At 44.9% G+C, this 16,955-nt stretch overlaps 1 protein-coding gene across 1 annotated transcript in view; it reads right to left on the bottom strand.

Annotated features, from left to right (window-relative positions):
- RAD54L2 (RAD54 like 2) overlaps window positions 1–15,152 on the bottom strand; it is a 93,531-nt gene extending 78,379 nt beyond the window's left edge. Inside the window, exon 1 of the mRNA XM_084752573.1 lies at window positions 14,911–15,152. The gene's annotated coding sequence lies outside the window, so the exon portion shown is untranslated. The remainder of the gene's footprint in view (window positions 1–14,910) is intronic.
- Window positions 15,153–16,955: the final 1,803 nt, after the last annotated feature.

Raw genomic sequence — 16,955 nt, 5'->3', positions numbered from 1 at the left:
TTTACTAAAAAAAGCCAACAAACAAGCAAAACAAACAAACTATAGGAGTTGGAAAGATGGTTACAAACAAACAAACAAACTATAGGAGTTCTCAATGGTTAAGAGAACTGGCTGAGGATCCCAAGTTTGGTTCCCAGCACCCACATGACAGCACACACCTAGCCTCCACGGGCACCAGAAGCACATATACTCATAAAATTTTAATCTAAAGAAAGAAAGAAAAAAGCCAGGCAGAGTGATGTACATAATTAGTTTTAAATGGTGCATTTAATCCAGGCATTGGGAGGCAGAGGTAGATTGATCTTTGTGAGTTTAAAGCCTATATGGTCTACATAGCTAATTTCAAGCTAGTCAGGGGTAAATAATGAAACCCTGTCTCAAAATACAAAGCAAAACATTTTGTGTTTTTATAGGCTTTGTTTATGTGCTCTGCAATCATTTGTATTTTTGTGTGTGTATTTATACATACATATATTTTCTCTGATTTGGGTTTTTGTTTGTTCAACTGCTTGAACAAACAGTTTCTTTCTCCCCACCCTACTCCCTTCAAACAGGGCTTCTCTGTGTAGCCCCAGCCCTAGCTGTCCTGGACTCTTTTATAGACCTGGCTGGCCTCAACTCACAGAGATCCACCTGCCTCTGTTTTCTAGAGAAAAAAAAGAAACCATGTGGAGTTGGATGAGCGGGGAGGTGGAAAAAAATCTAGGAGTCTGGAGAGGAGAAGCCACATGAAAATTTTTTCAACTAAAAAATATTTTAGGCGTGGTGGCTCAGGCCTTTAACCCCATCACTCTGGAGGCAGAGGCAGATGGATCTCTGAGTTCAAAGCCAACCTGGTCTACAGAGTGAGTTCCAGGACAACCAATACTAAGCAGAGAAACCCTGTCTCAAAAACCAAAATAAATAAATAAATAAATGGTAAACAAATGACATAACTATATGAAAATCAACATTTTATCTTTATGCAGGTATGCTTTACTTATGAAATCAAGTCATCAGTGAACACATCCTCCTTGGCCAAAATCTAACTGGACTCTACCTTTAGCAGCATCCTATTTCTGAGGCTGTGCCTGCCTCTACTGTGCATGTCCACATGCAGTGACCAACTACAGCTGGCATATGCCAGCCAAGGTTCACTGGTCCTCTATTAGAGAAGCAGTGCTTAGTCGATGCAGTACTGGGGTTATAGTCACCAGGTTAAAGTCAATCTTGAAAAGCTTCTGAATTGCCCACACTAGTACAATATAGCTTTATGTAAGTATTCCTGGAGACACATAAAGAGAAAACAATTCCAAAAAATTAATATTCAGAAATTAACCCACTTTTGTTGTTTGCTGCTTGGATCAATATAGCAATTTTATAAACTTTCCAGTCTGAAAGCTCTTCCTATTGATTCTTCCCTTCATCAATTCTAGTAAGTCAATATTTGTTATATATGAGTCAATAATTCTCTATAGCCCTCAACTATTCTTTTATTTTCCTATAGACAACCAACCACATTCCCATCTAGCCACTTAAACAATTTCTCCAGTCAGTGCTCAAGAATGTATTGTATTTACCTGCAATCCCAGCACTTGGGAAAAAGAGACAAAAAAATTGGGAGTTTAAGGCCAGACAAAGCTACATAGTGAGTTGGAGGCCAGCCTCGGCTACACTAGAACCTGTCTTTAAAGAATACATAGGGCTGGGCGTGGTGGTGCACGCCTTTAATCCCAGCACTCAGGAAGCAAGGGCAGGTGGATCACTGTGAGTTTGAGGCCAGTCTGGTCTACAAAGCAAGTCCAGGACAGCCAAGGTTACACAAAGAAATCCTGTCTTGAAAAAGTTTAAAAAAAAATCTATTATTAACTAGCAATCATTGACACTAAGAATGTATAGTTGAGTGGATCCTGGTCACAGAATGACGGCCCAGTTAACTGATGCAGCTATGAAAGCACACACTACAGCACAAGAACAGGAAATACTAAGGGTCTTCTATCGACTGATGGGATAGACAAATAAAGCAGAGTATCTACAGAAAATAAAGCACTGTTCAGGAATGGAAAGAATGAAGTGCCAGGCAACATGGTGGCCCATGCCTGTGACCCTAGCACTCAACAGACTGAGACAGAACACTGTCACAAAATCAAGGCCAGTCAAGGCTACATAAGGGAATATCCAGGACAGCTTAGCTTTACAGAGTGAAGCCCTGTCTCAAAAAAACAAACACAGGAGGCAGAGACAGGATTGCTGTGAGTTTGAGGCCAGCCTGATCTACAAAGTGAGTCCAGGATCGCCAAGGCTAACAGAGACCCTGTTCCAAAAAAAAAAAAAAAAAAAACAACCAAACAAACAAAAGCCACATATTTGACAGTTCCATTTATGTAAGATATACACTCAGACCATTCAGTGCTCTGACCAGGGGCAGGACTAGTAGTGCTGGTGTGTACAAAAGCACTGCTCACGATAGCAGAGACACATGGAGAACTGGGGGCACCACTCTGACCCTGCAAGTCCTGGGTACTTGCTAAGGACCTAAGCTTTGTCTTAAACAAGGACTGGCAAATACCCAGCACTGAGCACCACTTTGCTGTCTATGGCTCTGGCAGATTTAACAACTATGCTACTGAGCTCTTACGTAGCCTCCATAGCTGCACACATAAAATCCTTCCCCAGCCCAGTTGTTTCAGAAGGGTCTCAAACAGGCAATTGCTTCATATGAATTATCAATTTAAAGGAAAAAACAAAAAACTCTGGTGGCTGTGTGAAGGCAGGGAAATTAGGTAGAAAGCTGCTGTGGCCATCTGAGCACCGTGATGGGGCCTTGAACCACAATAACGGCAATGAAAAGAAAGGCAAAAAGAACAGCAGAGACTAAGGGAGCAAAACCATCCGACCTCAGTGGCCAGGGAACCCAGTGGAGCAGGAGGGCAGTCTTGCTCACCAGGCAGTCCCAGCATCCATGGTCCTGGCACAGGGCAAGGGTTCCATAAATATTAAACAACTTGTCAAGTCTCTTATATTCTTCCACTGACTCTTCACAATACCAGAATAGAAGTAATACTGTTATCGCTCCACAGAAAAGCAATCTATAGTTTAAAAGAGATTAAGTGACTTGCTCAAATAGACACAGGTAAGGAACAGTAGAATGTAATTCTGACACACTTGCAACTCCAAAACCCAAGCTTTTGTATGTGACCCTGGCTTCCAACCTGGACCACAGGCTGGTAACAATATTGCTAACACTGAAATAACAAAAAAGCAACCAAAAACTAGACTGGGGTCAGAGATTTGGGTGTTCTCACTATATTCTGGCAGCGGGAGGACGTATGGTGAAAAGAGGACAGTCAGGGGTGAGCTAACCCAGGAGGAGTGAAGAATACAAGTCTGCACAGAAAGTCACAAAGGGAAGGAGAGCAGGAGACCAGGGCAAGCTTTCAAGAAAGGCATCAGCAAGGCGAGTATGCTCAAAAGGGCCAAATGCAAAATGTCTGTATGGGAGAGTCACTGGAACTGCAGCAGAGAATGACAACACTTAGGGCTGGGGTTCCTAAGTGTGTCAGAATCCACGGCTCACTGAAAACATAGATTCCCTTCCTACTAATAATGGATGGTATGTTTAGAATGCTTTTGTGTCCCTCAACCCTCAAAGTTTTATATCATTTTATTTATTTATGTGTATGTGTGGGTGGCTACATGAGTTTATATGTACCTCCTGCATGCAGGTGCCTTAAGACATCAGAGGGCATCAGATTCTCTGGAACTGGAGTTACAGGAGGTTGTGGACCACCTGATACAGGTGCTAGAAACTGAGCCAGGCATGACGGCGCACACCTTTAATCCCAGCACTCGGGAGGCAGAGGCAGGTGGATCTCGTGAGTTCAAGGCCAGCCTGGTCTACAGAGTGAGTTCCAGGACAGCCAGCCAGAGCTGTTACACCGAGAAACCCTGTCTTGAAAAACCAAAAACAAACCAGAAAAAATAAATAAATAAACAAACAGGTGCTAAGAAACTGAACCCAGGTCTTCTGCAAGAGTAGGAAGCACTCTTACTGCTGAGCCATCTCTCCAGTCCAGCTCTCATCCCTCATGTTTTTACTTTTTTTTTTTTTTTTTTTTTTTTTTGGCTGTCCTGGACTAACTTTGTAGCCCAGGCTGGCCTCAAACTTACAGCGATCCCCCTGCCTCTGCCACCGCCCCCCCAAGTGCTGGGATTAAAGGCGTGCACCACCACTGTCCAGCTCCACGTACATTGGTGTTTTGCCTGCTTATATGTCTGTGTGACAGTATCAGATTCAATGGAACTGGTGTTATACACAGTTGTGAGCTGCCATATGGGTGCTGGGAATTGAACTTGGGTCCTCTGGATGAACAGACAGTGCTCTTAACCTCTGAGCCATCTCTCCAGCCCTTACACTGAATTTTTAATACCTTTAAATGTATATGGAGATGGGACATCTCGGAGGTAATTCAATCACAACAGTACAAGCCTCCATTAAACGGAAGTGGTGCTTTAGAAGAAACACTGAGAGAGATCTAGCACACGAAGGTATAGTACAAAGGTCTCACTTGCAGGCCAGAGTGAAAGTGATCACCAGGGACAAAATCATCCAGCACTCCCACTATGGACACCCCACCCTCCAGAACGTGAGAATAAATGTGTTTACCTAACTGATGCCATTTTCTTATATCAGCCAGAACTCAATGATATTTCACAAGTGACTAAGTCTTCTTATACTTATTTCCTTATCTCTGAAATGGAAACAAGCATATATGGTGGCATATGCCTACAGCCCCAACACCTGAGAGGCTGAGACAGGAGAGTTTGCAGTTTCCTTGATTACAGAGCAAAGCCTTGTCTCAAAAATCCAAAATAATTTTTTTGAAGGAAAGATTCAGGGAGAGAGAAAAATACTGTCATTGCCATCTCAATATTCATGTGTTCAGATGCTTACCATGTGTGGTGGCCATTCTTGGTAGTCAACTTGACTAAACCTGGAATTAATTAAAATCCAAGAAGCCAGGCACACTTGAGATATTTCTTTAATTAAATCAATTGACATAAGACCCTATTAAGCCGGACGTGGTGGCGCACGCCTGTAATCCCAGCATTCAGGAGGCAGAGGCACTCGGATCTCTGTGGGTTCAAGGGCAACCTGGCCTATAAAGTGAGTCCAGGTCAATCAAGGCTACACAGAGAAACCCTGTCTCAAAAAAACAAAAACAAAGAAAACCCCCACTAAACCTCACCTTTTGAAGTGGGAAGATCCATCTTTAATCTGGCCACCCCTTCTGCTGGCAGTCTATAAAAAGGACACAAAATAAGGAAGCTTGCTCTCTCTGTCTGTTTGCTCTCCTGGGCAAGTCCACTCCTTCACTGGTGTTAAAGCCTACTTCTTTGGGATTCTGGCCTAAACTGAAGACTAGTTGAGACATCCAGCCTTGCGGACTGAACAACTACTGGATTTGTGGACTTTCTGTTGGTAGACATCTATTGTTGGACTAGCTGGATCACATGAAGACATTCCAATAAACCCCCTTTCTCTCTCCTCCCTGTCCTTCTCTCCCTCCCCCTGTGAGGATGCCTCTGAAACCTCCTGACCGTAAGATTTGGGTATGGGCTAGGCAGTGGTGGGATACACCTTTAATCCCAGCACTCAGGAGGCAGAGGCAGAGGCAGGCGGATCTCTGTAAGATTGAGGCCAGCCTGGTCTACAAAGAGCCCAGGACAGCCAAGGCTACACAGAGAAACCCTGTCTCAAAAAAAAAAAAATTGGGTATAGTGCTGGATGTGGTGGTACCCGCTTTTAATCCCAGCACTCGGAAGACAGAGGCAGGTGGATCTCTAAGAGGTCCAGGCCAGCCTGGTCTACAGAGTAAGTTGCAGGACAGCCAAGGCTACACAGAGAGAACAAAAACAAAAGAAAAAGAAAGAACATTACTTCGATGGGTCTCAGCTGTTAAAGTTCCTACTGCTAAGCCTGACGACCTGAGTTTGAGTCCTAGAACACGTGGTGGAACATGGTAACAGTAGAACATTAAGTCACTTGAGTTGTCCTCTCATCACCACACACGTGCCATGTCATGTGTGTGCTTGCACATGGTAGGTGGGTAGGAAGACAGATACAGATAAAGATAAATGTTTTTTTGTTTGTTGGTTGGTTGGTTTTTGTTTTTGTTTTTCCAGACAGGGTTTCTCTGTGTAGCCTTGGCTGTCCAGGACTCCCTTTGTAAATCAGGCTCGCCTCGAACTCACAGTGATCCACCTGCCTCTGCCTCCTGAGGGCTGGGAGTAAAGGCATGCATCACCACACCCAGCTATGTTTTTATTTCTTTTTTTTTTTTTTTAAGGATTTGTTTATTTTGTGTGAGTACTCTATCTGCACGTGCTCCTGCAGGCCAGAAGAGGGTGTTAGATCACATTATAGATGGTTGTGAGCCACCATGTGGTTGATAGAAATTGAACTCAGGACCTCTGAAAGACCAAACACTGCTCCTAACCTCTCGGCCCCTTTTTGGTTTTTCGAGGCAGGGTTTCTCTATGTTATCTTGGCCATTCTGTACTCCCTTTGTAGAACAGGCTGGCCTCAACTCACAACAATCTGCCTGCCTCTGCCTCCTGAGTACTGGGATTAAAGGTGTGGTCCACCTCGCCCCACTGCTTTATTTCTTAATAATCAAGAGAGTAGAGGCACAACATACTTCTGTTCCTTCTGGGTAAACAAACCAGAACCCAAAGGATCGTGGGAAAGAACTATCAGTTTCACTATTGGGCCGAGTAGAAACTGAAACAAATAGTTTCAAAGCCATTGATTTCAAATCCCCAAATAAAGCTTAGTAAAATAATCCTAGGTCCTGAGTATAGTGGCGATGAGTCTATCCAGGCCTCCAAAAGGCCCAGCGGAGCTAGCAGAAGTCACAGCATCCTACTGTGGAGCTTATTCCCAGTTTGGCAGGAGTTGTCTGGACCTAGGGATACAAACTAGTCACGTTTTATGCATGGGTGCAAAATGCCTCGAGCAATAAACAGCCATGGAAGACATAGACAACACCAGTGAGGAACTGCCACATTTGCTACCTTAGAAACGTAAGATCCAAAAGGAGCAAGAACAGTCCCCAGCCTCAAACCCAGGAACACACTCAGGATTGGTAGCACATGCCAGGATTCCCAGCACTTGGAAGGCTGAGGCAGGAGGACTGCAAACTCAAATCCAGCCTGGACTACTCCGCAAGACCCTGAATTAAATTAAATCTGGAATTAACAGCAAAGTAAGGCAATGCCTTCAGCAACCTAGAACCCAGGAGCAGAGGCGTTGCTTCAGCATCACAGTGGGTCACATTCAACTGCACTCGGGCCCTTCATCACCACTAGCTCACCAAATGACTTCCCATCTCTCATAAGCAGAGGTCGCTTAATTGCTCACTCAACAGATGTTTACCAAGTAGCTACTCTGTGCCAGTAATGGTTAGGTCCTGGGATGTAAAGATAAAAAAAAAAAAAAAAACTGGGTGTTGTGACACTCATCTGTAATCCTAGCCCTGGAAAGATGAGGGAAGGCAATCTCAAAGTCCCTCCAAATTCTTCACTGATCTCCACATGTGTGCATGCACACAGGCACACACAGGGTAAATAAATAAATGTATGTTTTGGTTTTGTTTGCTTGTTGGTTTTGGTTTTTCAAGACAGGGTTTCTCTGTGTAGTCCTGGCTAACTTGGACTCACTTTGTAGACCAGGCTGGCCTCACACTCACAGAGATCCACCTGCCTCTGCCACCCCGAGTGCTGGGATTTAAAGAGGTGCACCTCCAAGCCTGGCCCATTGCTTGTTTTCTGATTCCTGCCAGGGAAGCAACGTAACCAGTTGCTGAAAGTTCTTGTTACCAGGACTGTACACTAGAACTGTGAGCTCAAATAAGTCCTTCCTTCATTAAGTTGCTTTTGTCAGAGTATTTTATCACAGCATTGTGGAAAATAGCTACGACAGCCATTTTAACACAGTCTCTGGTAGCCTGGGTCTACTTTTGCTATTATTCCTTAAATGAGTCTTGGGATTAAAGGTATGTGTGCTGTCACACCATCCAGCTAATAAATGTTTTTATTTTATTTATTTATTTATTTGCTTTTCAAGACAGGGTTTCTCTGTGTAGCCTTGGCTGTCCTCGAACTCACAGCTGCCTGCCTGCCTGCCTCTGCCTCCCGAGTGCTGGGATTAAAGGCCTGCACCACCATGTCCGGCTTTAATGTTTTTAAAAGAGAAAAACACATATAAATCCTGTCCTAGAGCTATAGAGGTTAAAACTGCCTGATGCTCCCTCAGAGGACTCAGGTTTGCTTCCCAGCACCCATATCAGGTGGCTCATAACCACCTGTTAACTACAGTCTCAGAGGATCTAATACCCTTGTCTAGCCTCTGTGGGCACCAGGTGTACATGCAGTATACATACATATTGACAAATATACACACATATACATAATTTTTTACTTGGTTTTTTAAGACTGGGTTTCTTTTTTTCAAGACAGGGTTTCCAGCCATGTGTGGTGGTGCATGCCTTTAATCCCACTACTCGGGAGGCGGTTCACTGTGAGTTTGTGGCCAGCCTGGTCTACAAAGAGCATCCAAGACAGCCAAGGCTACACAGAGAGACTGTCTCGAAAAACCAAAAACCAAAGGAAAAAAAAAAAAAGACAGGGTTTCTCTGTGTAGCCCTGGCTGTCCTCAAACTCAGAGATCTGCCTGCCTCTGCCTCCCCAGAGCTGGGATTAGAGGCGTGCTCCACCACTGCCCAGCCCAAAAAAAATAATAATAAAAATTTTTTTAAGTCCTATCCTTAAATAGCTTGACATCTAGTCATGGAAAACATACAAAAATTTCAAAACTGAACAGTTCAGTGTGATTGCTAAAGAAGGCCCTGCAGAGTGCAGTGCATACAAAGGAGAGAGCCATCCACGGGAAGCTTTCATTAAGAGCAGATGGCAGGAGAAAAAAAAATTAACAAATGAAAACAAAAATAGGTCTGGAGATGAAACTCAATGGCAGAACATTTGTCCTAGCATGCACAGAACCTGAGTTCAGAACCTCAGCATGTTGGGCGTACATGGAGGAAGAGGAGGTGTGTGAACCCTTAGCTCAAGCCTTCAAGTTAGCCACACACTAAAATGAAGCATGTATTCACAGAGCGCACTAAATCTTAAAACATCTCATCATTTGTACAATATTAGACCAAGCAGAGAACTGTTATAAATAGCTTCATAATCACTGAACTCAAATTCCCCAATAAAGTTTGGTCAAACAATATTATTTCCTGAATGTGGTGACAATGAGTTCAGTTAGACCTAAAAAGACTATCAGTCAGTCTCAAAGCCATTTATAACTTTATAACTTGGCCTCAAGTATCAGGGTAATTACAGTAGAAGAGAAACTAAAAGATATGAGAGGCCAGGTCAAAAGACCTTTATAAAAGGTTGAATCAGAGACATATCAGATACTCGTGGTATTTCCAGGGCAGGAAAACATTATTCACTCTTAACTGGAATTGAAGATTACTCTAAAATCAAGATTCCACTAAGGTAAGATTGCAACGGATTTAGGGGTCACTTATTTCAAATCACTCTGATCACTCCTTAATTTTCTCCTTGAGTATTAGTGGAATTTTGTTTTTCTTTTTAGAAAAAATAAAGAAGTAAAACTGAGCAGGGAAAACTGAGCTAGGCGATGGTGGTGCCCACCTCTAATCCCACCACTTGGAAGGCAGAGGCAGGCAGATCTCTGAATTCCAGGCACAGCCAGGGCTACACAGAGAGACTGTCCCAAAAGACAGACAGACAGACAGACAGACAACAAATATATGTGTATGCATAATGTACACACACACACACACACAGAGAGATAATTTTCTAACAAAGCCTGTATCTGTAACCTTTGGCCCATTAAAAAAATGCCTAGCAGAGTCTAGCCGGGCAGTGGTGGCGCACACCTTTAATCCCAGCACTCGGGAGGCAGAGGCAGGCGGATCGCTGTGAGTTCGAGGCCAGCCAGGACGGCCATGGCTACACAGAGAGACCCTGTCTCAAAACAAAACAAAACAAAACAAAAGGAGCCCCAATTAGATGACAAATCTCTCCAGCATCTGAGGCCTTCCACACACGAAGACCAAAGCCAGGTTCCCTGAAGCCAATAAGAGACAGCCAGAGATGTGTTCTGTCCATGGGAATATTCCCTGTTCCCAAAACAAGGACATGCCAAGCAGTTCCCTTTTGGCTTCTCCATAGAAATTTTCGGGGAGAGGGGGACAGCGGACAATGCATGCCATATAATGACCGTTACAGGGTGCGCTCCTACTTATTAGGTCAACAATCTCTCCCACCGGAGGACCAGCAGATGCACACTGGACAGCTTGCCTTCCACAGCAGACCAGGTAACCGAGTCCCTCACTCCTACACAACACCTAGCTACATTTACTACAATTACTGAGACTAGCAGCTCCTGAGTCCAGGAGCAGTGGGTCACACCTGCAATTGAGCATTCAAGAAGCAAGCACTGATGCAAGCCAAATGCTACAAGTTCAAAGCTAGTCTAGACTATAGTGTGAACCTGCCTCAAGAAAAGAAAAGGAAGACGAGGAGGAGGCGCTATAGTAGCAGCCCTTATACAGTAATACGTGCTTACGTTCTGTTTGTTTGTTTGTTTTTTGAGATGGGGTCTCTCTCTCTCTCTTTTATTTTTTATTTATTTATTTTTGTTTTGTTTTTCGAGACAGGGTTTCTCTGTGTACCCTTGGCTGTCCTGGACACACTTTGTAGACCAGGCTGGCCTTGAACTCACAGCAATCTGTCTGCCTCCCAAGTGCTGGGATTAAAGGCATGCACCACCACACCTGGCTGAGATGGGGTCTCCCTTATGTAGCCTTGTCGGTCATGGAACTCCACCAGGCTGGCCTCAAACTCTGCCTGCCTCTGCCTCCCCAGTGTTGCAACTAAAGGTGTATGCCACTCCACCCCAGTTTCATGCTAACTTTTACTAACAGCACTGATCATCTCTAAAGCACTTGCATCCTCATCTCCTTTCCGCACTATAACCTAGGAGTTAGCGAGCTTACACAAGGAGCTAGAGAGATAACTAAGTTGGTAAAGTGACTGATGTACAAACATGAGGACCTGAGTTTTATCACCAGAACCCACATATAAAGCCTAGGTTATGGTGTCATGTGACTGTAATCCCAGAGCTGGCAAGGCAGAAAAGAAATGGACCCCTAAAGCTTACTAGCAATCCAATTTACCCTACGTAAGGAAGTTCAAGGTCAGTGAGAGACCCTGTCTCTGTAACTCTTGTTAGGTTTTTTGGGTTTTGTTTTTGTTTTTTGAGACAGGGTTTCTCTGTGTAGCACTGGCTGTCCTAGAACTTGTTCTGTAGAACAGGCTGGCCTTGAATTCAAGAGATCTGCCTGCCTCTGCATCCTGAATGCTGGGACCAAAGGCATGCACCACCACAGCCTGGCCTCTCTAACTATTTCCTTCATTTTGTTGTTTTGGGTTTTGTTTTTTGTTTTACTTTTATGTGCACTGGTGTTTTGCCCACATTTACGTCTGTGTGAGGATACCATATCCACTTGTACCAGGATTACACACAGCTCTGAGGAGCCATGTAGATGCTGGGAATTGAACCTGGGTCCTCTGGAAGAGCAGCCAGTGTTTTTAACCAATGAGCGATCTCCACAGACTGTTTTTTTGTTGTGTTTTGTTTTGTTTTCTCTGTGTAGCTCTGGCTGTCCTGGAACTCCCTCTGTAGACTAGGCTGGCCTCGAACTTACAGCGATCCCCCTGCCTCTGCCTCCGGAGTGCTGGGACCAAAGCTTCTCATTACCACTGCCTGGTGAGACCCTATCTCAAAAAACAAGGTGAGTGGAACCTAAGGAAAGACACCCAAGGTTGCGTTCTTGCCTCCACATACACACATGAACATGTATATACATGTACATGTACACACATATACACACAACTCACCTAGGGTCACAGGCAAGAAATATCAGTTTAGTGGTGGATATATGTAAGGCCAGAATTTGGAAGGTTAAAGCAGGGAATCACAAGCTCAAGGCCAACCAGGGTAACATAGTAAGGCCTGTCTCAAACACAAATGAGTTTGAGGCCGACCTGGACAACAAAGCAAGTTCCAGAACAGCCAGAGCTGTTACATAGAGAAACCCTGTCTCGAAAAACAAAAAAAGAAAAAGGAGTTTTAAAACGAACACCAAGCTGGATAGATTGCTCAGCAGTTCAAAGTACTGCTCTAGTAGAGGACCTGAGTTTGACTCCCAGCACCCACTTCACAATTTATAACTGCTGCCAACTGTAGCTCCTGGAAGACCAACATCTCTAGCCTCCACACGCCCTCACATACATACATATATGTACATACCCACATATATGCAGAATTAACACAATAATAGTAATTTGGGGGGTTCAAGACAGGGTTTCTCTGTGTAGCCTTGGCTGTCCTAGACTCACTTTGTAGACCAGGCTGGCCTTGAACTCATAGAGATCCACCTGCCTCTGCCTCCCCGAGTGCTGGGATTAAAGGTGTGCGCCACCACACCATGCTAAATCTTTTCTTTTTTAATACAGGGTTTCTCTGTGTAACAGCCTTGGCTGACCTGGAACTCACTTTGTAGACCACACTGGACTCAAACGTACACAGATCTATCTGCCTCTGCCTCCGGAGTGCTGAGAATAAAGGTGTGAACCACCATGGCCTGGCAACAGAAATTATTCTTAAATTTCTTAAAAGATTTACTTATTTATTTTATGTATATGAGTACACTGTCTTCTGCACACCAGAAGAGGGCATCAGATCACATTATCGATGGTTGTGAGTCACCATGTAGTTGCTGGAAGTTGAACTCAGGACCTCTGGAAGAGCAGACAGTGCTCTTAACCTCTGAACCATCTCTCCAGCCCTCTTAAATTTAAAGAAAAAAAAAAAGGATAGTTCTATAATTAGAACTATCAGTTCAGGTACACAAAGAAGTACGTAACTTCTCACTTGACAATTAATTCTAACCTGCAACTAGGCAATACACCCTATACACTCTAAATAAATTCAGATGGTACACTAGTCCTGATGACTTTATTCATATAGCTTTCCCTTTAATATATAGAAACAACACACCGACTTTTGCCTGCATAGTGCTTGCAAAGCTCTGTTGCGCTGGGCATGGTGGCACAGGCCTTTAATGCCAACACTCAGGAGGCAGCTCCCTGAGTTCTCTGAGTTCGAGGCCAGCCTGGTCTACAAAGCAAGTCCTGGACAGCCAAAGCCACACAGAGAAACCCTGTCTCAAAAACCAAAAAACAAAAACAAAGCTCTGTTGCACAGCTATAATAGACGCAGAGGTGGAGTTTACACACGTGCCGCTCAATGACATAGACTGTAACACGGAAACACAATGTACAGATCAAAAGCACTGAAGGCAGATAGCATGTACAGTAAAGATAATATCCTGTGAGAGGTAGCAAAGATGCTGAAATGATGACAAGCATTTACTAGGTTCAATCTAATCACTTCATGGCAAAAAGAGGTAAGGAAATTTCATGGATTTAGAGATCTAAAGAGCTTTGAGCAGAAGAAACGGTAGATTTTTTTTTCACATCCTTTCTCTATAGTTACATATATTAAAATATACAGAAAACAAATTTGTGAAGCCTTTTGAGTTAGTTTGGATTTGTACGAATTGTACTGAATGCTACAAAAATTACAACATATTATGGGGTCTAAGTTTGTGTATCATTACAAACAATAGCCACGGTGCTAAAAAAAAAAAAAAAACAAAGTATGAGTCACAATTCAAAAAGAGGGGAAGGGGGTGAGTGTGGGTAAATGAACAGAGAAATGCTTTGGATTCAAATACCACTAAGACTCGAGACTGCCGGTGTGAGCCACCACACTCTGACTTTGGAGTAAGAAGGAAAGGTCTACGCTGTCCTCTTCTCTGGAACAAATTCATTAAGCACGCCCCCCCCCACCCCACCCCCGGCCCCAAGTACCCATTCCAGCCTTAAAATCCAGTCACCAATACAGTCAGTCACATCCGCCAGCAAGAGCAGTAATCAAACAGATCTGAGTCACACACTCCCCCGCAGTAAGAGGTCATTTCTCTCTCAGGAAGCCCACTCTGCAAAGTGCTCTTGTTCTACTCCCGGACTCTGCCACCACGGCCCACAGAATGCCAAGTCTTCGACCCCAGCAGCAGCCGGCCATCTTCTCCCTCCCTCTCCACCTCACAACTCGGATCCGCCTCTTCCTAGCCCAAGGCAACTCCTGTGACAAGTTTCCTACCTGAGAGCCGCTCTTAACTCGGCTACATCTTAGCCGTGAAGGATCCATCTAGTTCTTTGCTGAAAACTCTTTTGTGCCCAACTAAACTCGTGCCTTTCCAGGAACTAGTCACCAGTTAGTTACCTCAGAGAAGGTAAACTCTTCCATGCCTCTTCTCCCCACGACTAACAAATTCTAAGACCTGCCGACGGGTAAGGAGACGCACCCCTCTGCGCTTTAGAGACCAAGCCACAGAGGCCCCTAAAATTTCGAGCCACAACCCCTCTCCCTCAAACCACGCTACGGTATGCTCAGCTTCTAGGGTGCCGGTATGCATCAAGAGCGTGCAGCCACTGTAGCTAAGTCTCGGTAATTAACGACTGCCTTCCTTGACTACGAAATCCCCAAAATCAAGCCACTGAAGCCCCGGGTGGATGCCAAGACCCCCTCCAAGCTCCCAGCCACTGGAGTTTCCCAGGTCAGATCCAGCTCGCCCAAGGCCCAAGCCGGCAGGAGCAGCTTGCTGCCCTAGGCTACTGCACGCCGGGGACTCTGGCCGCGTCCCCATTGTTGCGGGTCCCAGCGGCCCCGGCAAGGAGTAAGGGGACCGCAGAGGCTCTCACCTCCCGTGCCACGGATCCCGGCCGCACCGGACCGGGCTGGGCCGTAGGACCTTGCGTTCCGCTGGACTCGCCTGGACGGTATCTACGGCTGCTGAAGCCGGAGCAGTGGCTGAGGCGGGAAGCAGCCAGCCAGGCCCGGGCACCACGGGCTGGCTCTGGCTGAGGGTCGGTCTTCTCCGGCGGCGGCGCTCTCAGCCTCCGCTCGCGGTCCGCGCCAGAAAGCTTCCCCCTCCTGGCCCGCTCACCCGGCCACCCGGACGGGAACACAAGCCACCCGCAGCAAAGTTCCGCTGCGAGCCCTGTTCTTTCCTAGCGCAAAGACACTAAGCGGCGATTCTTGCCTGAATAAGGAGTATTTACTACAAAGGACCTTTTCAGGAATAAGTGATGCGCAAAAGGGAAAAAAAAAAAAAAAAAAAAGCCAGAACCTGAGTGGAATTGGTAGAGCCAACTGAATGGATTTGCATTCACTAGCCACCAAGGCTACACACTAATCAGTACAATTGAGCCTGAGCTCCTACGCTCCTCAATTTGGGATAATATAAAAACTTACCCGGAACAAAACAGCGTGGATATGAGGCTTTTACATTAGTGTAAGTTCGTTGCTGGTGCTGCCGATAGTCAAATCTACTACTGCTGTCGCCTATAACAAAAGTTATTCTCCCTCTGGTCATCCCTACCTGCCTCGGGTTTCCTGTTGGCTGAAACTGTCTTCAGAATTATCTAGAAAACTAGAAAAGGCGGCGGGGGTGGGGGGTGGGGGAGTAATCATGACACTCAAACGCAGGTTAAACTGAAGTTGGAGATTGTTAACAAAATACGCCCCACTTTCCTACGAGCTATATTGTTGTCTTTTTTCACTACGTTCCCCTGGCTCTTTCTTCTCCCCCCAAAAAATGAATATGGATGAGAGATGAAAGTATTAAGTAAATGGGTCTGTTTTTAAAGGCTTTATTTTGGTTTTCCTCATGAAATTAAGAGTATAAAAAGTCCCTTCACCCCATCTCTCTTCCGTGCTTTCACATCTCTACATATGAGATATGGCTATTTCATGATAAATTAGGCTATCAAAATACAAGTGTGCTTTCCCAAACGGCCGATTTGGGAATCTAGATATGCTGCAGATGCTCCCCTAAAAAACTAATGCGAATATCACGCATTCTCAATTTTCCATTCTTACTCAGCTGCTTGACTTCTGAGACTCTTTGATACTCTTCTCCCTTGTCCCCATCAACTGTTCTAAAAGGCTCAAAGTCTCAGTCACTTGTACCTGAAGGTTTTATCACTATGTCATACACATACATTTCCGTTAGATTATCTTTCTGGAAATTACAAAGGCATTGTAGAATCTGTTGAACAGCAAAATGTTAGCATACTGCCCCAGTCTGCCTACCGGTGATGTCATTGTCTACCTGCCACAGGGCGTGGCCCTACCCAGGATTATAAAAGGATAAACCCACCTACCTCTCTTGTTTCTATTCCTCTCTGTCTCTGTCTCTGTCTCTGTCTCTCTCTCTCTCTCTCTCTCTCTCTCTGAACTCCCTTTCCTTCTCTCCCCATGCTCATATAATAAACTTCTCATCATACCTGTTGTGTGGTACATATTTCATATTTCATATCTCACTAAAATTTAAAATTGGAGGCCCCAACAAAATCCTAACACAGAGCCGGACATGGTGGCACACACCTATAATCCCAGCACTCAGGAGGCAGAGGCAGGTGGATCGCTGTGAGTTCGAGGCCAGCCTGGTCTACAAAGCGGGTCCAGGACAGCCAAGGCTACACAGAGAAACCCTGTCTTGAAAAACCAAAAAAAAAAAAAAAATCCTAACACAGGACCCTGGGTTAGAAATCAGCATGTGTGGCAGGCATGGTGGCGCACGTTTTATTCCCAGCACTTGGGAGGCAGAGGCAAGCAGATCTCTGTGAGTTCGAGGCCAGCCTGGTCTACAAAGTGAGTCCAGGACAGCCACAGCTACACAAAGAAACCCTGTCTCGAAAAACCAAAACAAAACAAGACAAATAAAAACAAAACAAACAAAAAC

The sequence above is a fragment of the Acomys minous genome, assembly GCF_964271855.1.
Source record: "Acomys minous genome assembly, chromosome: 13".
Taxonomy (NCBI): Eukaryota; Metazoa; Chordata; class Mammalia; order Rodentia; family Muridae; genus Acomys; species Acomys minous.
The sequence above is the reverse complement of the archived record's forward strand: the minus strand, read 5'-3'. Positions and strand labels throughout refer to the sequence as shown.